Genomic DNA, 25,738 nt, shown 5'->3' with positions numbered 1-25,738 from the left:
TATATACTCAAGGAAACAGTTGTTTCGGCAAATTCGAAACATATTTAGTTCCGTCGCTGTTACTCATAAATTGTCGAGTAACACGATTGGACTTGAATTACGCGTTCGTAGCCTCAGATCATGAAGCCACATCAACACGTTTATACAAAGAAGAGTATTTCAAAATCGACTTACCGTATTTTAACGCGTATAAGGAATCCCGTTTTTTGCCAAAAAATAGGGGGGGGGGGGGGTTCGTATACGTGGATAATGTTATAAATATATATATTCCAATTTTTTTGCAAAATTTTAAGCCCAAAATATAAGGGCGTTAATACACGTTAAAGTACGGTACATATATCATTAAGCTGGGAAACCTGCTGCCACCTATCGGATAAAAATAGAATTGTCTGTTATTATAATTTCAAATTATTATTGGCTGTTGGTTTTAAACCAATTTGCAGCATAAAAATAAACAATATACAGTGTAACACGGAAAAATTGTTCATTTTCATGCTCCAAAATACCGGTTACCATATTTTTACGTTCTTCTTTCTATCAAACACATACATGCACAACATAATTCTATACAATATATACTTTCCTTTCTTCATAGGCCTTCTTGGCCAGTTTATATGCTGACAGGCGGCCCATAGGGCTGGGAATCAGAAAAAATTCGATTCTGGTCTGGTCTGGTAACCGGTATTTTGGCGCATAATATTCACGCCACTGTGTGATATAATAATTAATGATATATGATATCATATCAGATATTATTTATTTTCATGTTGCGCAAACCGGTTTCAAACAACAATCCAGAATAGAATATAATGCTTTCGACGGTGCTATGCCATCACGCGGCTTAAGAAGTATCCCTCGGGTCCCTATGAACAGAAATGAGGGGAGACTGTTTTTGACGTATATATATGTGTATTATGTAATGCTCGTGCGTGCGTATGTTTGAAAAAAGTTATAATCAGGTCATATACAGATCAATAGGTCATATACGAAAGGCAATTTTTAGATCTTGATGCTCTGCGCCTAATTTAAAAATGCCAATCCCTGTGAGAAACACCATCATCATCGTACAGATTTTCAACCTTAAAAATCCAATTATTAGCCATACCAAGTAGGCGATGGTTTACTTTTTCGTAATAAAAATGAAGCAATTGCGAGTAATATACGAGTAAACGAGAGTAGTATGAATTATCGCGAATACTAAATAAATGCGAATAATATATAAAGCAAAACTCTGTATCTCCTCTGTAGCTTAGTGGTCAGAGCACTCGTCCGGCAATCGAGGGACCCGGGTTCGACTCCCGGTATAGGCAGAGATGAGTTTTTTTGTGGTCGGCTGAAGTTGGTCGTGGTCGGCTGAAGTTGGTTTTCTGTGGTTCCCAACTTCAAGGCGCAAATGCGAGCCGATCTCCCCGTTAAAAAGTCTCGCCACAGAGAGCAACAGTCCTACAACGGTAAATCATTCAACCATAACACTTCACTCATAGTTAGTAAAATTGGGAGCAGATGACAGCACTACACATAACAAGCATTACACAGAAACAAACTTTACGTCAGGTTGCACTACACGTACACGCACATTCCCGCATGTACCGATTCGTTGGGGGGTTCCGCGCGGGGGTTGGGGGGTGCATGTGTGGTGTAGCAGTAGTAAGTAGGGGCTCGGGGATCCATGATGTTCTTAAGTCAGCCACCTCGTTGGGCAATTTGCCTGTCGTGGCGTTGTATTTGTATTTGTAAAATGAAAAAACACAAATTTTTCTTAATGAAGTGCCAACATTTGAATAACTTCTCTTAAATTATATAAAATGTAATTAAGCTATTTTAACAGAAAGCACTAATTGGAATAATCTTTTATTTATACTTTTTTCTCAAAATAAAACTGTATTCTTTTAAACTAAAATATTTACAAATATTCCACACAGGAATTAAGGTACACTCTCAAACTGAAAATTTATAATACAGTTGAATCCCGTTATAACGAACTCCAAGAGACCGGAGAAATCACTTCGCTATAACGAAATTTCGTGATAAAGGAATTCCAGGTTTTCGCATTGTCCTACATAAACTTAAAACGGGGACGGATTAGGAAAGTAATTGTTAAAACGAGATTTTTGCTATAACGGTATTCGTTAAAACGGGATTCAACTGTATATAATTTGTCAGAGGAGTTGACTATAATTTTGAAAAAAAAAAGCAATCAATTTTAATTGAAATAACAAATAGTCTGTGTTCTTCTTGATAGGTGGTAGCTGGAGCCCTAGAACAAAGTTTATCTATATTAAGCCATATTTGGACGGCTTTTATATAAAAGGAACCAGCGCCATTGAGAGAGAGCTACATTTACATACAGAGTGAAGAGATATTCTAATTCAAAAATCGAAAAGAAAAGTTTGGCAACGAGCATTGTCCGTTAGTTTTTGCTGTTCCTTCTTATATCTTAGCGAATATTGCATCCAGAAACATGACATCTTTTCTGTTGGCCTCGGGAAATACAGGAAAACATCTTTCTAACTGGAAGTTAAGAGGACAAGGGGAGATCACATAGGAATGTATTTTTTTTTTTTTTTGTTTCGTTACACACACTGTATTTTTACTCTCATAACTAGTGCAGTGTAATTTTTTAACGCCTTTTCTACTTTTTCTAAATTAGAACCAAACTTCTACGACAGACGGTTGATGAGATGAAGTTCACATTAGCACTTACGGGACACCCTGTATAAAAAAAACAAAACTTATTTCCTCATTGTTAGACGTTTCGCTCTACAAATAATGCCTAAATAATGAAATAATTCGACTCGAGAAGACATTGAATTGCCTTTTCCAAGTCTCTTCTAAATGTTGATTGTTTTGCTATCAACCACATTTCCTATGGAATCGAACATTTTAAAGATTTAAAAAATATATATAAACAGTTCTCTATGGAATCGTTAAAGAGAAGATTCAGAGCACGTTCTACTGCTTGAAAATTGAGTTAGAAGGACGAGAAAACACGAGAGAAGCACGAGCATAATCATCGATTCCGTACTACTCTTGGATCTGTATAGGTCCTTTTAGAAGACGGCGAACATCGAAGGAAACTATTGGATTTATTAAATTAAATTTTCTTCATATATTCCCAATTGGGATGTGTTCATTTTACCGTGATGTTCAGGACCGACTGCATTATTCTCTCATATTCGACTTCTTCATTTCCATTTCTCGATCCAGTGTTTTTGAATAATAGTAACAAAACGAAATGGCCTAATATTTGGACTTTAAAAATCAAAACTAATTGGATTCTCAAACATAAAAAAAAGGCATTGTTTTCTTCTAATTCCGACTCTACTTGGAGATAGACGTGATTTCCTGCACGTAGGTAGCGGTACAAGAAACGTTTTCGATGCAGTGTTGACTAATCGGAGGAAAGTGATTTTCCAACTTGAACTTGGAAAAGTCTCTCCACAAATATCAGCCAATAACAACATGAAAAATTCATGAATTGGTCATTTTTACTTCAAAATAAGGCAGACAAATGACAACATCAGTGTGACGCGAAAGAAGTATAACTCTCACAAATACAAGGCCACAACAGGCAGAATGCCCAACGAGGTGGCTGAGGAAAAAAATGCCCATAACTAATATGGATGTCGTATATTTCAGAAATACAGCAACCCTATTGAAAATGTAATTATAAACAATATACAGGGTGATTATAAAAAAACTATCCCGACATATGGGCCCCTAACTATCATACCATTCACAGAAACTGAATGAAATTTTGGCATAAGGTATTTTGATGTATGCGCTCAAGAATGATATGGAAAACAACAGTGTCACTCTAACAGTTACGGTTACAGTGAGAAAATTTCGAAAATATCAAATGGCAACACCAAGTTTTTTGTATTGGAATGTGATCTCCATTGTGAAAAACCCTAAATAGCGTTCGAACGGCAACTGTAGCATGAAAATCACCGGCGGTAGATAGGCTAAAAGTGAGGACAGAGAAGCAGCATAAAATAAAGCATTTTATTGTGTTTTCCACATGACCTTGTGGAGCGAGGACTAATCAGGCTGGGATCTCAGCCGAAGAAACGGTGTGACGAATGAAACGAACATTAATGCTCTGGTGCACGGCAAAGTCCTTTTTTCCTTGCCTAGCTCCGGGGATTTTCGTGCCCACGCTATTTAGTGTTTTTCAGTATGGAGATCGCATTCCAATACAAAAAACTTGGTGTTGCCATTTGATATTTTCGAAATTTTCTCACTGTAACCGTAACTGTTAAAGTGACACTGTTGTTTTCCATATCATTCTTGAGCGCATACATCAAAATACCTTATGCCAAAATTTCATTCAGTTTCTGTGAATGGTATGATAGTTAGGGGCTCATATGTCGGGATAGTTTTTTTATAATCACCCCGTGTATATACATGATAAAATATTATACAATGCCCATAAAATGTATTTATGGTTGTCTTATTCTAAGTATAGATAGAGCTTCTCAATTTACCCCTAGATGTTTATCGTATTTCTTTCTAAACGTGTCAATTGTGTTAGAATTTATTACCTCCGGGGCTGAGCTATTCCATTTATTAACAACCCTATCCGGGGAAAAACTCCTTTGGACACTACAACCTAGAACTGTCCTTTACAAGCAGTCGATTGACGGTGTAACAATAATTCATGGTCCATCCTATCCATCCCGTTAAAAATTTTGAACACTTCGAACATGTCTCTCCGTCGGCTGCGTTCATCCAATGTGAACACATTCAAAAAAAGAGGTCTCTTCATAACTCAAGCATGGCCCAGCTGCAAGGTTGCCTGCTTATATCTCACAAGGGACAGAGCGGGCGCCATGTTTGGGTTTGTATAACTCAAGCCGCGTGTGCCAATGAGGACATACACATGCGTAGCTCTTCTCTGCACCCCTTCAACCAAGTCTATGTCTCTCCTTAGGTATGGGCTCCAAAACCTTACAGCATACGAACTGAGCCTCGGAAAAGCGGAAGAATGAAATATAAATATGTTAGAGCCACGCATATACAGTGTTACGATAATTATGCCATCTTGCACGCGCAGATACAGTGGAACTTCGGTTAACGAGCGGTTCGGTTAGCGGGCAATTCGCATAACGAGAAAAAGCTTTGAAAAAAAAAATGATTCGATTAACGAGAGATGATTCGCATTACGAACAAAAATTTTGCGATTTGCTAATTTATTGTCACGTTTTCACAACTAATCTGATGATTTTTCGCTTTCGTGAACACACGTACTGTGGAATTGTAGGTAATATTCTCCCCTACAGTGTCCGGTCAGCGTGCCTCACTGGAAAAATTGAGTATGACTATTATACGAAACTGGATATCGCATTGTAATCGCGCGTATGTGCGCTTGTTTTTTATATAAATTCTGCTTGGCCAGGAGTTGACCATAGACGAACTGATTGCATGCAACAGCTTATATTGAAGGTATCTTTTTCCAAGGAAGAGAGAGAAGAAATTTCACATTTGAAAAATGCGAAGTCCCTCACTTTTCAAATGTGATTAGAGAGATGTGTAAAATGTGGGATTCCGTGCAAAACTCTTTAGAAAAGTACCAATGAAATAGAAGCACAGTAAAGCAAGCAATAAATCTGTCGAACGACAATTCAATTTGCCATCTCCTAGAAATCCTAAAAAGGAGGCAAAAAGCAAGCGTCATTGGATACGATCTTTTTAAAATCACACAAAAAGAATAAGAATGTAAACAACAGTTAGTCCGTAAATCGTCCAACACGCGACAGTCCTCTTCTCTCGTGTAGAGTAAGTTAATTTGTATGCATCATCGTATCGCATGTTTGTTTATGGCGTTAATACATTACATACACTGTAGATAGATAGATAGAACCGCTCACAACCCCAGACTGATGCAAAGCACCTTACTTCCGTACAGTGCACATATTTCACTTGAAAGCTCTAATTCTTCACCTCTCTTTCTGTGTGTGTGGCTCCCCTTTCTATCTGTGGCCCCATTTTAGAGTATCCCAGGGCCACGTGGCATCAGGTTGCGAACTACTGCAGAATATAACATGCAAAGAAAAATCATTTCACTTGAGCTTTTTTGCTGCCACCTATCGAAGGAAACTGTTATAATTTTCCGATTAAAGTTGCTAACTGGTTTCTGAACAGCATGAAAAATAAATAAATAAAATATTGCATCATATTGGTAGCGATTCAAAACGCAATAATATAGATGAAATTAGTAAATTTGCTTAAAAAATTTTATGAGTTGATATTTACGTAGAGTAATATAATGTTTGTAAATTTGATCAAATACTGCCGTCTTTCAAGTGCTGTAGTGGTGGGTCCGTCTTTCACTTTCATGAATGATTATCAAAAAAAAAAATGAACCAGAGTCCTCACAAAACCATGGATAACCTTATTTTGCAATTATACTGATATTATTTTACTTTTTTAAAATATCTACCGTTAAAAATTTTGAGCAAATTTGATAGTTTATTAAATATTATTGTTTAGAAAAATATTTTATGATATCATATTGTATTATTTTTTACTATATTTCACCAATCGGAAACCTTTTATCGATGTCAATTGAAAAATCATATTAGTTTTATTCGGCAGGTGGCAGCAGATATTTCAGATCATAATTTATGTTATTAACATGTTATATTGCAGTGGCTTTTAACATGGTACCATATGTCCCTCCTAGCGGCTCTGGGATATTCTGGAAGGTGGGGGGGAGCACGACAAGTTCTGAAGAGGGGCCCTCAGAGGGAGAGGTGATAGATTTCAAATGAATTATAGTAGGAGAAAATGTTAATATTTTCTGAATCCAGCACAGCATGGAACCAGGACCATCTAAATCCGCGGTCCCATATGGGCAGGGTCCTCATATCCGGGGGCGAGGGCACATGATGCGATCTGGTACTTCAATTTCTGGATGTAATTAATATGTAAGCTATTACTTCTCTCCAGCCAACTACGGGTGACCCCAGAACACTTTGACAGCGCCGTCTTAATATGTGGGCCCACCCTGGAACGGCCCGGGGGCCTCAAGTTTAAAAGAGGTGCTAGTGATAATGATATTTTATCAAAATTTTCGAGAGCTTCAATATGTGAATAGCATACTGGACAGGAATTTCTATCCAAGTACGGGGCCTTAGAAAAATTACTGTATCCAATGGGGAATGCCGATGGGGCTCTTCCATGGGACTATTTTCCTGGGGACCCATGATGTTGAGACACCCTCGCCGCAAGAGGGAAGCTCACTGATTTCTAGCTCAGGATTGGCGGGATCAAGGTCGATATCTCTGAAAATTCCTTGGCTCATCTAATATATGTATCTTATTGTATTATATATATATATAATTATAATGATTATTATTATTGTTAGTGTTATTGCATTGTGTATATGCCGTTCTTATTAGTCATTTTAATGTCAATGAATTATTGTGGAATGAATTATTCGTGTTTGAATTATTTCCTATGGGAGAGTTTGATTCCAATAACGACGATTCGTATAACGAACACGTTCGCGGAACAAATTAAGCTCGTTAACCGAAGAATGTAGGTGTCGCGCGTGCGCGCGCGTTTGTGTGTGTGGATCATTTTTGTCGCACCGCCATCATTTTCTGCACTCGAGATCTAACTAGACTGAAACCTACAATTGATTGCCGATTCCGAACGGCAGCCTTATTTCTTATACTTACCGAGAAATTGGGGCGCTAACCACTGCGGTATCAATTTTTTTCTGTAGTGATGTCACCGTAGAGAGGAAGGTTAAGTAGCAATAGCACTTTATTTCTTTCCAGTTACAGATATTTAGCGAAACTGACCATAATTTGCTATTTTTCCCACGTTTGGCATTTTTTTTTCTGACAAGAATTGGAAGACGTACAGTATTTTCAAGCGTTTAAGACAGGAGTTTTACAATCCTGCTGAGGTTTCTTTCGATCCAGCGGAAGCATCCGTTCCTCTGGATTGATCGATTTCACTTGAAAAGACTACTACTCCTCAACCGCACATACACCCATTCCTCAGCGGAATTTCTAACGAATCGATACACTCCGGAATGTGTGCACTGGTGAGTGAATGGGTGCAACATTCTGGGGTATTACGTTCAAACTAGGTATATAGGTCAGATGGACCATGAGGGAAAGAACACTGCAGTACAAAACAATTCAATTTTCGACCACCAGGTGAGAAAGTGGCGTTTTTTTCCATTGCAGTTTTCTTCCCCCCCCCCCCGGTCCGTATAACGTGTATACCAAGTTTCAACAAAATACGCACACCAGAAAAGAGCAGACACTACATAGTTCTCAGTAGTGTCAGTTTTTTTTATATATAACCACCTTCTTTCACCTGAAGAGACCTGAAGGGCCAGGCCAACACCTTCTACAGCAGTACGGAAAGCCTCCACGCGAAGCTCGTGATGTCGCCTATTTCACCTATAGTCATTGGATACACTGCGAAAAAGGTAAAGATTTCGTATACGTCGGACTGCTATATCCAATGGTTACAGGTGAAATAGACGACTTCAGTGACGTCAAAGTCTCGCGCGGAGGCTTTCTGCTATAGAAGGTTTTGGACGGACGCTTCACATCTCAGAGAATCAGATCTGTAAGTTTCTAAATGGTGATTAGTACCTTCAGGTATTTGATATAATACCTAATAACTAGGGCTCAGAATTCTATGACTTCGTATATATACATATTTTTTCATGATTTTACATATTTCGATATTTTACGTGATAGAGCATATTTCCATGATTTTCAGTAATTTGAATTACTGAATAACGCATGTTCTGCATTATTTTCTGAAATTTTAGGCATTTTTCATGAATTTCAGTCATTTTTAAGAAATTTTTTCATTATATTCATTAATTTAAAGGCACTTTTTCATGACTTTCAGTAATTTTAAGGTGTCATTCATATGATTTTCAGTAATTTTAAGGTGTCATTCATATGATTTTCAGTAATTTTAAGGTGTCATTCGTGATTTTCACAATTTAAGGCATATTCTCATATCTTAGAACATTATTTTTCCATATTTCAGCAAAATAATGAAGAGGGATTCCCCCCCCCTCCCCCAAGCTCACTCTTTACTAGCTTCATCCTCCACAACTAGCAAATTCCTCGACGATATATTAGCAGCAACTGCGAATTTTACTTACCTTCAGCATCGTTTGTGTCGAAGATTGGCAATTTTTCGGTGACGTTAGCAACAATTGACAACTTTGTCTGTTTTTGACATCACTTTGCTAAAAATGATTGGTAATTTCTTGTGTAACTTCCCTCATTTCTAACGATGGCATATGGTCAACCTATTTGTGAAGGCATACGTTTTTACGGCATACTTTAAGTATTTTAGGGACATAAAAATGCATTTTTTATGGAGCATATTCTTTCATTTTCAAGGTCATAAAAAATCCTTGCCCTTCTAATAACCATTCACAAACTTACAAAATGCTTGGATCAACAACAAGGGAAAACAGCCAAGCAAGCATTCTGCATGGTCTAAGCCAGAGGCTCCCAACCGGTGGTACGCGAAAAGAAAATGGTAATGGTGGCCACCCATCTAAAAAAAAGAACAAAATAATTAAATAACATTAAAAAGATTTTTTAAAAGTAGGGCTGAGCCCAATTACAGAGATGGGAAAAGTAATGGAAATCAATAGAAAAGCAAATAATAATAATTTACACGTTAAAGAGAAAATCCTCAACAAATGTATAATACAAAAATATATATGCGCAACGGAAGCAAACATTGTGAATTCAATATGAGGAAGACAAAACGACCAAAATAGATGAGAAAACATAAAATATATACAAATTCATATAGTACCTAGTAGAACATGGAATCCCTGTGAAATATATCAGTGAATTCACCCGTATTATAATGCCTGCACGCTCGCAAAATTGGAGAAGCATTCAAAATGTTCGTGCGTGCACGAGGAAAATGAAAGACATTTCGGGAACTATGAACCCGTCGCTCGCGAGATGGCACGGAGATATTAATTAGGCTCGTCAAATAATAGTCGTCGATTCTGCCGTGAAGAACTTTATGAAGGAATGATAGATCTCGCTTAGTACGTCTGCTATCGAGAGATGTCATCTTGAAAAAATTGGAGAAGATCCGAAGTAGGCGCATCTGGGACGTACACACCAAAAGTCTTTCGGAATAATGACCTCAAGAACTTTTTCTGTACTCGTTCGATACGTACGTTCATCACTGCAGGATTATGGCCCCCCATATCACTGAGCCATACTCAAGTGAGGGCAAGACATACGCGAAATACAGCCGTACCATCGCTGGAACTGAGGTGAATGGCCCAGACGACCTTACGAGAAAGCCAAGTGACTTGTTGGACTTCGACAAGACACTTTCCGCGTGGGCGCTAAAGTTCAAATCACTCTTTGACACACACACATCAACACAGATTTGATTGTTGACACACGCCGGTCTGCGCATAAAAGCGAAGAATTAATTCGTGTTGTGTTTAACTTTTGTTGTGGACGTTTGTATTAAGGCGTGTGCGTGTTATTCCCACAATTTTCTCTGCGTCAACTTTTCTACCAAGCACCTACTACTCATGCGATTTGCGATATGGATCAGTTGCTAAAAACTAGATCTTTGCGGAAGCGGACTGAAACACCGAAATGAAATACCGCGCACCTGCAAACGTGAAAACATATTTTGAGTCTTTCAGAAGTGATTCTACCAAAGCTGCCGAAATCTCTAACTACTTTAGCTATTGTATTGCGAGACGAGGAAAAAATCCCACTATTGGTGAGAATATGCTGTCAGATGCATGTTTGCAGAGGAAAGTGCTCTTATAATGAGTTTAATACCTCTGTCAAATAATACGGTGTCTCGAAGAATACGGGACATGCCAGACGATGTTGAGAGCACAGTCATAAGCCTCGTCAAAGGTTGTGAATTTTTTTCCTATCCAAGTCGACGACGAAAGTACCGACGTTGCGCAATATTCTGTGCTACTTGCCAAGTACACAAGTGTGCTACTGTTGCCAAGTACTTGAAAGGCTTAGAATTCTAAGTAAATCTTTTAATTTGTCACCCATTGAAGGGGTCGTACGACTGTTAAAGACTTATTTGAAGCAATTGATCATTATTTCGTTGAAAAAAAATTCAATGGTCAAAATGCATTGGGCTCACAACAGATAAAGGAAAATCCACGAAAGGTTGCTACTCAGGCCGTCGTGCACGCGTGGCAGAAGTCGCCCCCAAAATGAAATGGACTAACTGCTATATTCACAGACAGATCCTTGCATCGAAACCGTTGCCTCCAAATTTGCGAAACGTTCTTGATGAAGCGATCAAAGTTTTCAACTTTGTCAAGGTGAATCCTATCAACTTCAGGTTGCTTAAATTGTTGTGGGCACGGCCCGGGGGCCTCAAGAGAAAAGGGGCCTCACAAAAATGAGATAGATCTGGTTGAAATTTTCTAGAATGTACCTGGTAGGGCCTCAGAAAAACCACTTGGCCCGGGGGCCCATGTTGCTCTTAAGACGGCCCTGGTTGTGGCATCTTTCACAACGATTTGCTTTTGTACACCGAAGTTGCGTGGCTGTCTCAGGGTTAAGTCCTGATGTTGCTGTTCGAACTTCGGAACGAGGTAGCCCTTTTTTATAGGAAGTGTTAAAGCACTTCACGATTTCTTGTCACAATCCGAGCTAAATTTAACAGCCGGAAATGGGAGATCGGTAGATATCTAATCCTTTAAAAGAAGACTATTTTGAACCGGCTTTTGATTGTGATTCCAGAAAACCAGAAATTACTAGAGCTCGCATCAGATACCCCTCTGAAGATCCTCTTCAATGACGGAATGGTGAACCTAGTCAGTTTTTGGGATAGCCGCGGTGACGAATACGTTGAAGTTTCTAGAAAAGCCATAATATTTTTGTTGCCGTTTGTTAGCACAGAGCTTGTTGAACGGGGTTAGCCAACGGGGACGTTTTCTTCGTATACTTACATAAAAAATAAATATAGAAGCAAATTGTGAACGCCTCCAGATTTGAGTTTGTATATTTATCCTCTTTTGAGCCTAATTTTTCAAAACTTTGTGATGCGATACAAACATCACATTAATTTTTTTCCCAATCTTTCCGAAAAAATGTAATGGGTGAAAGAGATTTGGGTGGGGGGGGGGGACTCCGGAGGATTCGGGGTTTGGGGGTACGCGGAAAGGAACCGAGCCAGCTGGGGGTACGCGGACTGAAAAATGAAAAAGGTTGGGAACCACACACACTGGTCTAAGCAATATCTCACCATTGTTTCCATCATTCAAATGCAAATTTCTTGGCATAGTTTCTGAAAATATTTTCGAGAACCTCATTCGTATACAATCGACCAAAAGCATTTCATATTCGGTATCCATCCCCAAAAATGATCATGTAATACTATTGCATTTGTTTGCATGTGTATCGTCCTCCTCCACATGTTTTCTTAGCCGAACGAAGCTTTTTCCCTGAAAGAGTCGAACGCAAAGCCCGTAATAAATCGAGAACGGGACAGAGACATATTGGATATTTGCTCAGCTATCCAAGCAAACTGGGTCCGAGAATAAAGCGTCTTTTTCCGCCTGGGCAGCGCAAATACCGTATAGCCTTTATCGCTAATGCTTTTGAGAAATTGATATAAACGAACATGTAATCCAGCTGTCGTGCCGTGCCCGTTCCCTGGTAAAACCAGAGCAAAAAATTTATTACACCCACGAATCGATGTTATTTGGTAGCGTTAAGAGAATAAAATTCCGGAAATATTTTCACTGTAAATTTTCTCCTTTGCGGGATGGAAAACGAAAGCCATTTTTGTTCCTTCGATAACAAATGCGACGTATCGAGAAAGTAGATAGTGTAAAGTTTGGTATCCATCGATATTTAAAGTAGGAGGAATGTGTTAATTAGACCACAGTCTTCATGCAAATATTCTCATTAGAGCGGGAAATGATTTTTCCTAGAATTTCGTCTGTTTTTAGAGAATTTGATTTCCCCTTAGAATTTCTCTACTTTTTAAAATTCATACATTTTTGTTAGATTTTTATTCTGGTTTTAATGAGGAAAATATTAATGATTTAGCTTGAGAAAGTGATTTGTATATTCTCTCTTTGATCTTTGACATGATTGGTATGGTATGTAGGGAATCGTGGAGGATGAAAACTGTTATTTTTGGAGTTATTATTGAAAAGCATTATTCGAAATCATTATTGGGAACTGTTGTTTGATAATCATTGTCACAGTGGAAATCCCTGTTGGAATCATTGTTGCAAAGCGTTGTTGAAATCATTGTCGAAAAGCGTTGTTTGAAAAACTTTGGTGATTTTTTTTTTTTTTTTTTTGCTATTCTTGATTTATTTGGAGTTATTCTTGAAAATCGTTATTCGAAATCATTAGTTGAAAGCGTTGTTTGAAATCATTGTCAAAGTTGAATTATTGTTGCAAAGCATTGTTGAAATCCTTGTCGAAAAGAATTGTTTGTAAACACTTCGGGTAAGTTTTTAGATATTGCTGTTTACGTTATTAGGAGTTCTATTGTAGAAAAGCATTATTGCCGAAATCATTATCGCATAGCGTTGTTTGAAATCATTACCACAGTTGAAATCCATGTTGGAATCATTGTTGGAATCGTTGTTTGGAAAGCATTGTTAGAATCGTTGTTTGGAAAGCATTGTTAGAATCGTTGTTTGGAAAGCATTGTTAGAATCGTTGTTTGGAAAGCATTGTTAGAATCGTTGTTTGGAAAGCATTGTTAGAATCGTTGTTTGGAAAGCATTGTTAGAATCGTTGTTTGGAAAGCATTGTTAGAATCGTTATCGAAAAGCGTTGTTTGAAACACTTTGGTCAAGTTTTTTGATACTGTTGGTTAAGTTACTTGGAGTTATTGTTGCAAAGTATTGTTATAATCATTGTTGTAAAGCATTATTGAAATCATTGTTGTAAAGCATTATTGAAATCATTGTCGGAAAGCATTGTTTGAAACACTTTGGTGAAGTTTTTTGATTAAAATCTCTGCTGTATGTTATTTTGGGGTTTTAAGGGAATAAAATGTCGAAAATATATTTCGTTTCTCCCCGCTGTAAATTTTCCGCTTTTGAGTGAAAACGAAGTTAATTTTTTTTTGTTCCTTCGATAACAAATGTCACGTATCTAGAAAGTAGATAATGAAAAGCACGTACCTATTGAAATTTAAACAGCAAGGAATGTGTTAATTAGACCACACTCTTTATGCAAATATTCTCAATTAGAACGAAGAATGGTTTTTCCTAGAATTTTGGCTCTTTTTCGTTACTCTAATGACTTAATTTGAAATTCAAAAACATTTCACATAATATATGGGGGGAATTTATCATCTTAATTACTCACTTAACTCGCTGCGAGAAAAATAAGAACACTTTGGAATGGAATGTTTGTTTCTTAATTTTATTCCTCAGATTTCAAATTTTTCCGTTTGTTTTTCATTCTTGTTTTAATGTAGAAAATATTCTTCAGTCAATGTGAGGACTCGTTCAGTCCCTTGAATATGTATATTTGACCTTTCGACAAGAATATTATGGTCTGTAGGGAATCACGTAAAGGATGAAAGTTATGATTTGAAATCATTGTTGGAATCATTGTTTGAAATCGTTGTTAAAAATCATTGTTTGAAATCGTTGTTAAAAATCATTGTTTGAAATCGTTGTTAAAAATCATTGTTTGAAATCGTTGTTAAAAATCATTATTTGAAATCATTACTTGAAATCATTATTGAAAATAATTTTCGAAAACCATTGTTGAAAATCGATGTTGACATCACTAGTGAAAAACATAATTGAAATCATTGTTTGAAATCCTTATTGGAAAGCGTTTGAAATAACGTGGAATCATTGTTGGAATTACCTTTGAAAAGGATTGTTGAAAATCATTTTTGGAATAACCTTTGAAAAGGATTGTTGAAAATCATTTTTGGAATCACCTTTGAAAAGGATTGTTGAAAATCATTTTTGGAATCCCCTTTGAAAAGGATTGTTGAAAATAATTTTTGGAATCACCTTTGAAAAGGATTGTTGAAAATCATTTTTGGAATCACCTTTGAAAAGGATTGTTGAAAATCATTTTTGGAATCACCTTTGAAAAGGATTGTTGAAAATCATTTTTTGAATCACCTTTGAAAAGGATTGTTGAAAATCATTTTTGAAATCACCTTGTTACAAATACAAATACAACGCCACAACAGGCAAAATGCCCAACGAGGTGGCTGAATTTAGAAGCATTGTTTAAAATCAGTTGAAACCATTGTTTAAAAGCATTGTTTAAAATCAGTTGAAACCATTGTTTAAAAGCATTGTTTAAAATCAGTTGAAACCATTGTTTAGAAACATTGTTTAAAATCAGTTGAAACCATTGTTTAGAAGCATTGTGTAAAATCATTGTTGAATCCGTTGTTTGAAACCATATTTTTTAAAACGTTGTTAACCATTGTTGGAATGAGTGTTAAAAATCATTGTTAAAATCACTGTTGGAAAGCGCTGTTGAAAATCATTGTTGGAATCATTGTTTAAAATAATCGTTGAAAATTTCTGAAATCATTGTTGAAAGGAAATTTCTGAAATCATTGTTGAAAGGAATTTTCTGAAATCATTGTTGAAAACCATTGTTTGAAATCATTTTTGGAAAAGCGTTTGAAATTATTTATGAAAATCATTGTTGGAATCATTGTCGAAAATTACTGTTTCAAACATTGTGGTGAAGTTTTTTGATTGAAATCTGTTACATGTTATTTTGCGGCGTTAAGAGAATAAAATTCAAAAAAATATTTCACGTCTTCCATCGTAAATTTCTCCCTTTTGGGTGAAAGCGAAAGTAATTTTTTCTTTTTTTGTTCCTTTTCTCTCTCTCTTTCTCGATAACAAATATCTTACACGCTTTTCACTGTCTACTTCCTTTGTTTATGTATTGCTGTTTAAACTGCGAGGAAGAAAATATTACGTATTTAATGGTTAGGAACCAATTCAGTGATTCAACTAATCCATCTTTGAACTTTGACATGAATACATACTATGGTCTGCATGGAATCGTGGAGGATGAAAGCTATGATTTGAAACTATTGTTGAAATCATTATTGGAAAGCGTTGTTTCAAGTCACTGTTGAAATCATTATTGGAAAGCGTTGTTTCAAGTCACTGTTGAAATAATCATTGGAAAGCGTTGTTTCAAGTCACTGTTGAAATCATTGTTGAAAAAAACTGCTGAAATCATTCTTGTGAAAACAAAGTTTTGATTGAAATCTCTGTCATATGTTATTTTGTGGTTTTAAGAGGCGGTTTTGTGGTTGTTAATTCCGAAAATATTTCGCTTCTTCCGCTGTATATTTTTTCCTTTGGGATAAAAACGGAAGTCATTTTTTGTTCATTCAGTGACAAATGTCACGTATCAGGAAAGTAGATAATGAAAAGCACGAACTTATTGATTTTTAAGCTTACTGATATTTTTACTTTTAACATAAATACTATGGTCTGTGCGGGAAATAGTGAAAGAGATGAAAGGTATGATTTGAAATCGATGTTGAAAAGCATCGTTCGAAAACATTGTTGAAATCATTGTCAAAATCGTTTGTTGAAAAGATTTTGGAAATCATTGCTGAAAAAGCATTACTTGATAGTATTTTGTTTAAAGCATTGCTTGATATCTTAGTTATAAAAAAAAACATTATTTCAAATCATTAATTAAAGCTATGCTTGAAATATTTTGAATGCATTATTTTTAAATCTTAGTTTAAAGCATCGTTTGAAAACATTGTTGAAATCACTGTCAAAATCATTATTGAAATCAGTTTCAAAATCACTGTTGAAGAACATTGTTTAAAACACAATTTTTTCATTGAAACTTCTCTATTAGAAAACATTACTTGATATATTATTTATAGCAGTGTGTATGTGCGTGCGTGAGATATTCACACTTATGTTAACATTCGTATAATATGAAAAAAATAATTTCAGAAATAAAATTTATATATACAAAAAATAATCTCAGAATAATGGAAATTATATTTAATTAAAAATAATTTCAGAATAAATGAACATTCATATAAAATTAAAAAACGTCTCACAGAATAAATGAAATTATCCATTTGCATAGGGTCCCCGTTCAACTCGGAGGCTTGGTCCCCGTTGTGCCCACACTTCTAGACGGCACTGTGTGAATCTAAATACCGCGGTATGCCAGCAAAAATCCAGAGGGGCGATGGGGGCGATAGCCTCTCCCAAGCGCCCAATAACGTGGGGGGGGGGGAATTGTTCTGTCTCATAAAATACGAGGTGATACGCTCCATAATACGTCGCTTCTTCAATACATCGCCCTGAATCTGCCTGCCATCGCTCTATTCGCAGCTGAAGATATCTGCCTCGGGTCCATTCGCTGCTAAAGATGTCTGCCTCCAGTTCATTCTCTTAGCTGAAGATGCCTGCCTCGCCTTCATTAGCAGCTGAAGATATCTACCTCACCTTCATTCGCAGCTGAAGATGTCTACCTCTTCTTCATTCGCAGCAGAAAATGTCTGCCTCGGCTTCATTCGCTGCTGAATTCAGTTTGCCTTTATTTTTCAAATGATCGGCACGGAATTCGCCAGCCCCCATTCCATTCGTAGCTGAAGATGTTTACCTCTTCTTCATTCACAAGCAGAAAATGTCTGCCTCGGCTTCATTCGCTGCTGAAGATGCCTGCCTCTATTCTATTCGTTGCTGAAGATTTCTACCTCGTCTTCATTCACAACTGAACGTGTCTACCTCACCTTCGTTTGCAGCTGAAAATGTCTGCCCCGGCTCATCTGCAGCTGAAGATCCACTCAATTCACAGCTGAAGATCCACTCAATTCATAGCTGAAGATGCTTATCTCCACTCCATTATCAGCTGAAGATGCCTATCTCCACTCCATTATCAGCTGAAGATGCCTACCTCCGCTCCATTCATAGCTTAAGATGTCTACTTTCGCTCAAGCGTGGATCTACAGAGGGCAGTGGGAACGAGTTCTTCTTCCAAGAGCCGAACGATATGGGAAAATCTGTTTGTCCCTTAAAATACGGGACGATCAAACTTGCACAATTCGCCCCCATCCCATCCCATCGTCCTGGAGCCATACCTTGCAGTATGACTTGTTGGCTAACTGGCTTTATGGAAATTCTTCTTCCGTCTCAAATGCTGAAGATCTCCCTCTGCTATACAGAAGATATTCCAGGACAAGATTATACGTTATGCCAGGTTTCCCTAGAAACAGGTTTCTACAGCGCGCGCAGCGTGAAAACGCTAATTGGTAGAAAAAAACTGAATTTCAGGTTTTCAACCAATCAGCGTTTTCACGTTGCACACGGTGCAGAAATTATACTCCTAGGAAAACCCGGCTTTAGGTATTTCAATCCAAGTACAGGCCGAAAAGAACAACGGAAATTCAGTTTGCCTTTATTTTTCAAATGATCGTCACGGAATTCGCCACGTGGCGAAAATAGGATACGCACGCATTCAGTATCAATCATCCCTCTGAGGACAAATATAGGATACATTGTGATTGTCATGGGAAGGAACAAATTGATACCGAGGATCGGTTGAATACAAAAGACGAAAGAATCTCGAATAGAAATCCTGATGCAAGGCACGATCTTATAGGGATTCAAGAGTGTATATCTTTGGTGTCTTCGTGTTTCTTCATCTCCTTCTTTGATCATTCTAATAACTTCCAACTAGTGTCATTCGTACGGGATACCCAATGTGTTTAGGCCGAGGTAAACGATAATTGGACGGAACTCTCTCGTAACGCTAATAATTGCAATTCTAAGAAGTGGAGTAAATCGAGCATGGATGGCTATATGGGAAATATTGGGAAGAGATGAAATATATTTTTGTTGTGCGATGAGAAAAAAATGGAATTGTTTGAATTTTTCCATAAAAATCGTTATTCCAAACAAAAGTTTGAAATTACAGTAAAGCCCCTCAGATGCGGTCACCCCTGTTTTACGGCCATATACAAATGCCTCGGCAAAAAAAAACCCCTCATTTAAATAATGTATTTCGAATTACCGCCCCCCCCCCATACGGACACAAATGATTGCAATTTTGATTCGAATTATGGTCACTTTATATATAGATGACAGAAATTTTTTTGATATATATTTGATCAACTTTTTCAGTCTGTATTTGGCTACTTTTGAATGGAATTTTGGCTTGAAGTTTGTTATTGTTTGGCAACTCTGATGTCAGTAAACTCTGAAATCTCGTGTTGCTGGTACTGTGCTCGTATACTATACATTATTCCACGCTGTTTAATATGGTCAGCTTTAGTATTCGTCACTCTCTATCACTAAAAGAAAAAAAAAATTCATGTCATCAATTGCAGTGAAAAGCGTAAAATTGGAGTTCATTCTCTTTTGAAAATCCATTCAATGCATCGATTAAATAAATTTTCCTGTAAATACAGTGACGGGAAGTCATTGGATTTATGGCCGTATTCACCAACACAGTTTCAACTGCTCAAAAGGATTCAAGATCTAAACGGATTGGAATGAGGATTTTAACAAATCCGTGTGGATCGCTGATCCTTTAACCTGCGACTGTAGTTTAAACACTGCCGGCCATTTGTCTCGCATCTTAAAATACATTTCAAAGTAGCTGGATTAACTCAACAAAACCCACGAAACATAGTTTGATCAATTTTTTTCCAATAAATATAAATTCAGTATAAAATAAACTTTATACATATTTGTTTTGTCATTTTAATTGTGTATCTATTGCAGGATTACACTATTAAAGTTTGATTAAAGATATTTTATAAAACTTGAAACTCAACCGACAAGCCGATTGATTACATTCGCTCGAATGTAAACACTAGGCGTATTTGTGAAATTTTTTAAGTTTTATAAAATATATGTAACTTTTGTAGCGTAATCACGGACTATGCAATATCTAAGTATTTTCCTCACTTTAAACGCATCTCATATTGTCAGAATTGTATTCATATTCAAATGGAGAACCATTTCAGTTATTGTTAATTAATCTATATATATAAAATTGATTTTCTGTGTGTGTGTGTGTGTGTGTGTGTGTGTGTGTATGTTCTCTATACAAATCTACAATTTTAGATCGATCGTCGCCAAATTTTGCATATATACCAAATGGGACCCGACTTGAACGATAGGCTACTTTAAAATTTCGTCAGACCAGGGCAAATGCCCCAAATGGGCAAAAAACTGTCCGGCAACAATGGTTTTTGGGCTTCAACAATCACATTCCGAACGTTTACTTTGGTTACCGTGGTTCCCTAGCAATGCGTTTCAGACGTGTATATGCCTTTACAACGGTTTGTCACTTCTTTAATCCTGTTAGTATATGTATAATAGTTTATGCCTTTATAATGGTTTGCCACATTTTCAATATACTCTCAGTAACGAGGCTTTTTGAATAGACGTCATAATCATCATCAGCATCGCTTTGAGAGTCAGGAAAAGGGTGATCCTCATAGAAATCAGCGCTAAAATTGTCGATTTTACTGTAGAAATGCGGAAATTAGTGGGATTTTCCGCCCCATCAATAATTTTAAAAATTGTATTGAATTCTCGATTTTTGAAATATTCAGTTCGCTTAGAGATATACGAAGCCCAGGAGATTAAATATGAAGTAATTAGCCAAACCTATACTTTTGAGTTGGATATTCGAGCAATATCATTGATTTCATTTATATCTTCTCAAGTATGAAAATTAATGTCTCCATATTGTCTCTTTTGATATTTATTTGCATAAATTCATGTGGGTTAGGATATTTTAAAATTAGTTATGAGCCCGTGAAAAGTGCATCGAAAAAAATTCCACAGCTTTAACTAAGGATTTTTGGAAGCTGGAACAGACAGATGGATAACTTGAAATTCAGGGGGGGGGGATCGAAATACCTTGCGCCCCTTAAAAAAAGAAAAATATATATTCATTTCTACGTTTCTGTGTGAATCTATATTTGCTTATTTCATGAATCGCGCAGGTTGCCATATTGGTTAACTTGGACACGGTTTGTATGTCCCTCAAGAAAAATAGAGGGAGATATCACGTGATCCAAAAAAGCCTCATTGAAGAAAACCCGGGCAGCGCCGGGTATTATAGCTAGTCTATACATATGTAATAACATGTCCTGACTGAGTAATTCATCATCACCGAACCGGAAATACTGAAGCTGTAATCATGAAATTTGTTCAGAATTGTTATTTCAGGATATACAAAGAAAACAAAGAAGGGGGTTACTCACAAGGGGGTTTCTTGAAATTCGTCCTCTAAGGGGGACAAAGGGGCGTTCGAAAGTTACATAGAGAAATCACACCGAGCTGAAACTGCTGGAGTTATAGTTATGAAATTTGGTCAGTAGTTTTGCTTTATGACGTAAAAACAATTTGAGAAGGGGATTTTCGAAATTCGACCCATAAGAGGGTTCGAAGGTTATATAGCAAAATGATGCTGAGACGAAACGCTATAGCTATAATTATGAAATTTGGTCAGTAGTTTTAGTTTGCAATGTAGAGGCTCACTAAAAAAAGCGATATTTCAAAAATCTACATCTATGTGGGGGTCATACTTTATGTGGGAGGGGGGGGGAAATTTTCAAAGATTATATGGCGAATCATCGTTGAGTCCAAATAACAGAAGCTATAAATATGAAATTTGGTGAGTATTATATTTTATAATACAGAGAATAACTCTCTACAACGGGATTTCTGAAAATTTAACTCCCAACGTAGTGCAAATGAGGGAAATCATTGCAGAACAATTTTCAGATGACCAAATTCACGCGAGCGAAGCCTCGGGTTACAGCTCTAGTATTGAATAATACAACCTAAACAGGAACTCCCTCTGATACGGTAGTGATGCCAAAAGTCACGTGACAGCTCTGAAATGAACTCGTATGCTTCGCTGTAACGCCTATAGAATGTAGCAGATTGGTAATACAAAACAAAATGTAAAAGATCGGCATAGAAACATAAAGTAGCAGATTGGTAATTTAAAAAAAAGAGTAATGTACAAAAAAATTCAGTCTACTCAGTAGTGAAAAACAAAATTTAGCAGATCGGTAACACAAAATAAAGTGGATCGGCAGTGCGAAACAAAATGTGCGGGATTGGAATTCAAAACGAAAAGTAGCAGATAGATAGTGCAAAATCAAAAGTCGATCAGTAATGCAAACTAGAATCTAGCCAATCGGTGATACAAAAAAGAAAGTACCAGATCGTCACAGAATCACAATAATGTAGCAGCTGTTAATGCAAAGCAAAATGGATCCGATTGGTAATGAAAAACAAAAAGTAGCAGATCGGTAGTACAAAACAAATTGTAGCCGATCGGTAATACAAACCAAAATGCACCGGATCGGTAATAACAAAAAAAAAAAAGCTATCCGGTAGATAATGCAAAACAAAATGTTACGAATCTTCAATGCAAAGAAAGTAGTATATCCGTAATACAAAACAAAATATAGCCGATCGATAATACAAAGAAAAAGGTAGCGATCGATAATATCAAACAAAAGTAGCCAATTGCTAATTCGAAACAAAAAGTGGCAGATCGAAAATACTAAACAAAATTTGGTAGATCGGTAATGCAAAAAAAAACTTGGCAATGTAACACAAGGTAAGGTTTTGGCAATACAAAAACTAGCCCATCGATAGTGTAAAACTAAAGCAGCAGATCGTTAGTTCAAAACAGAATTTAGCCGATCGATAATGTAAAACAAAATGTAGCCGTTCGCTAATGCAAAACAAAACAAGGCAGACTGGTGGTGCAAAACAAAACAAGGCAAACTGATGGTGCAAAACAAAACAAGGCAGACTGATGGTGCAAAACAAAACAAGGCAGACTGATGGTGCAAAACAAAACAAGGCAGACTGATGGTGCAAAACAAAACAAGGCAGACTGATGGTGCAAAACAAAACAAGGCAGACTGATGGTGCAAAACAAAATATAACCAATTGGCAATGCAAAATACACAAACTGATTCGTGATGCAAAACGGGACCACCTCTCATCAAAAAGGTAAAACTTAATTATAATAAATAACTCTATTACAGTTAAGACTGGCTTAAGATGGGAAAATAATCAAATAATGTTTGAGGAATGCTTATAAAATATAATATAACAATATCTGAAGTATAATCATTTTGTACATAAAATTGTAATTGGATTTTGATCATATTGGAATACACATTGTTGATCAACAATCTTTGAACATTTGTTGCAAAAGATTTTCCCCCCGATATTAATTACGAACGAGACGTTTTTGGTGATACTGAAAATTTTCGATACTTTGTACTGTTTGGTAATTTCTAAATAATCTCAATTCTCAAATACATCGATCCTAATTAACGTGTAAAGTTTCATCTTACATCAAGGTTAATTAATTTTCTGTACGGCTAGATCAAATATAAATAGTAAGTTACGAAATCTTGCAGAGAATCATTCATTATTTCAGCGAGAATATAAAAATTCATCAATTTAATTCAAATTTGTAATCGAACTGTGTACACTACATGGCTAAACATATCGCGGAATGTGTGTGCTCTGCATTCCGTGACATGCATAGTTTATCAATTCATTGTAAATCCTTTCAGCAATTCGGTATATTCAGCAAATGGAAATTTTGAGCATTCTATGACCAGAATATCTTTTCCACATCTGAATATATTTACATGGTGATTTATAATATTCATGACCTTTTCCATTATTACCAAACAAACATACGAGCACTCACTTTCATCAATTTCACTCTATTCCATGTGTTAGCACTAATGCAATTGCAAGAGGAATCTCCGTGTTTTAACTATTATACTCGGTAAATAAAACATGAAGATTTATACGGATATTTCTCCAATAGAATGTTAAAGATCTTATATACATAAAATCTATGTGTGTTTAATTTTGTTTTTCATTGAATTTATGGAATAATGTCCGATTTTATGAAATTCTAGAGTAAAAAATGCTTAGCAATTGATGCCTATTATTTAACCCGTTTATGATCGGGGACGTAATATTGCGTCCAAATCCAAAAAGGAATAAATTCAATCCAGCTGATTGTTTCTTCAACCTCTTTTTTTCCTCGGGTTCCTAAGATTTATTGTACCCCTATGAAATAAAGTGTGCGTGTGTTCCCTTCCCCCGTTCTCCCGCCACCATCGGAATATCTCAACGAGATAACGAGTAACTGAGATAAAGATGGTGGCGGTTCCCCTCAGCTCTAATCTTTCTCAGAACTAATCCTTCTACAGGGTGGGCAAAAAGTCCGTAGAAACTTTAAAAATGAATAAAAACCGGAAAAATAACCGAAATAAAAAAACGGTTTGCAGGGTTTAAGCATCCCTAAGTTACGGGAATTTTTTTTAAGACAGGAAAAAAAATAATAATTCAAAAAACATGCGATAGGTGGCACTGGTACGAGCGACTTCGGTGGGAATACGCAAATGAGATGGTTATAAGAACTTGCGCTCCTAATCCACAATCAGTTTACCGTTGTAAACCGTGTACGTGGACCTGCTGCACTCTGCCGGGGGAAAAAGGGTGGGCAAAAAGTTCGTAGAAACTTTAAAAATGAATAAAAACCGGAAAAATAACCGAAATATTTAAAAACGGTTTGCAGCGTAAAGCATCCCTAGGTCATTTCCTTCACTTTAATTTTAATATCGTATGGTTACATTGATGTCATGTCATTTTACCATGCGTGAAAGCTGTTTTTTATGTATTTCTTTGAATTTTTAAAAAAATTAAGTATCGAAAATATGTAAAATTTTATACCAACATAGGGGATAACATATTTTATCAAAAAGTATGTGAAAAAAATTCTAACAAATCAATGGTTAAATAGTATTTTTAATGAAATTTTAACAGGGACATAGTTTTCCTCCACGTTAACAGGTACGTGACACATTTAAATGAGCTTCTTCAGTCTTTTCTTACGGTATACGTGATAGTAAATCCAACCCAACTGTGCAGGACATACCGTATCATACTAAGTCGGAAAGTGTAAAATATGCAAATCCTACAAAAGAATAAATACAAAGAAAAACCGTGAAATCATTTCGATGTTTTCAAACAACTCGAAAAAATATTTATATATATACTGCATATCTATTTATAAGAATGGCCTTCGGGCTTTTCTTCCGAACAAACATCATGAAAGCTATCGTAAAAGCATGAGGGAATTCTTAGAAAAAATTTTTATGAGAAAGAATTCTTTTTGAAATCAGGATACAATATTTTGAGAGAGAATTTTGTTTCTAGCGATATACGACTTGGAGCTTAAAAGATATTTTGATGGATGTTATATATTTCCGATGCAGTTGTAAAAATGAATTACATTTTATGGGATTTTGTATTCAAATATTTTTCATGTGTGTTTCGAGGAATGAAGTCTATTTTACGGGGGGGGGGGGGTGAACATTATTATTATTATACGCGGACTGTATTATACAGGGTGTCCTGTAAGTCAGAGTTCTTCACCCTTTTTTTTTCAGTCGCGAGCACTGCCTGTACCCGTCGTCAAAGGAAGAGCATCCTTTACTGCAAGTTTAACACGCGAATCCGTGAAATGACGATGGTCTCAATCCTCGAGTGTGCACAATTCCTCCAAGGTATTTAATTGGAACGTTGATCAGGTGCTCGCTAGCACGCATTTGCTTGCTCGCTCACTCACTAGTTCATGAACCCCCCCCCCTTTTGACACATCTTCTCACTAACTATTCTATCACTTGATCACTC

Source organism: Pholcus phalangioides, unplaced genomic scaffold (assembly GCF_987345545.1).
Source record: "Pholcus phalangioides strain wild (caught in Gottingen) unplaced genomic scaffold, Ppha-v1.0 ptg000012l_1, whole genome shotgun sequence".
NCBI lineage: Eukaryota > Metazoa > Arthropoda > Arachnida > Araneae > Pholcidae > Pholcus > Pholcus phalangioides.
Note: the sequence above shows the minus strand (reverse complement) of the source record.